Source organism: Aplysia californica, unplaced genomic scaffold, assembly GCF_000002075.1.
Source record: "Aplysia californica isolate F4 #8 unplaced genomic scaffold, AplCal3.0 scaffold00556, whole genome shotgun sequence".
NCBI lineage: Eukaryota > Metazoa > Mollusca > Gastropoda > Aplysiida > Aplysiidae > Aplysia > Aplysia californica.
In genome coordinates this window covers 264,590-265,796 of record NW_004797826.1, presented here as the reverse complement: position 1 = coordinate 265,796, position 1,207 = coordinate 264,590, and positions in this window count along the sequence as shown.

Genomic DNA, 1,207 nt, shown 5'->3' with positions numbered 1-1,207 from the left:
CACACACACACACACACACACTGGTCAAAACGATGTTGTTATGGAGAGGCTGCACTGTAGTACCTTGACTGGGAGAGTACTTGACCCTTGCAGGTGGGTCACTTGACGGCACCCCTTTCGAGCACCATGACCCACGCCACTGGTGGAGAGGCCGAGAAGCTGCGAGGGGCAAAAACAAAGCGCTGCTTCAGAATTACAATAAAGTTCTATCTGCTCATTGCCTACTTTGGAGAAATTTGACGTCAAAATTGTTTCATCATCCATCATCCAGTGCCAGATCTACGGCAGACATCGGCGGTCATGGTTTTCCATTCATTCCTTTGCTCGGATGCTCTCAAAAAAGCTACGGTTTCCCTGATCTTTCCCTGTTACCAGAATTGTTAAGTTTCACATAATGTCAAGTTTTTTGTGTGTGTTTTTTTAATGCAGTTCTTTGAATATCTTGATAACGACGACAAATAATCTTACGATTTGGATAGAGCAGATAGAACATTGGTTTTCTGACCTCATGGTCTTCGTAACTCAAAACGGCCAAAATTTTTAGATAGAACTTAGCAATTCTGAGGTAACGAAAGGAAGGCTGACAGTTTACGGGGAGCAGAAATCTAGTATTCCTGAAGGTTTACATGACAGTATCTTCCCTTGCAAAAACACAAGCAGATAGGTTGTCTGTTGTTATTATTCCTAGGGTTCGTCCGTAAACTTTCTATCAGGTAAATTATGCTGATAGATAGATAGATAGATAGATAGATATATCAATAGATAAATAGATAGATAGATAGACCTTGTGCCCAGAAAATTAAACCACAGTTAAGTCATTGTAACCCCCCCCCCCACTTCCCGTTATGCTGCCAGCCCCGCTTACCGCCAGGTTTTGCCAATGGACGAAAAGGAGCGCCTGTTTAAACATATTATTTACTCCTTAAAACCACTATCCGACGTTCGCCAACTGCCTCAGTTGTACGGTCCTTATTTAACTACATGTACATAAATTTGCCCAACCATACCACCACCGAACTGACTGCTAGAGGTACACACTGGATACGGTACACAACACTCAGTGGTAGCCTTCTTGGTAATTTTTGTCCAATAAGATAGATAAATAGATAGATAGATAGATAGATATATAGATAGATAGATAGATAGATAGATAGATAGATAGATAGATAGATAGATAGAGAGAGAGAGAGAGAGAGAGAGAGAGGGG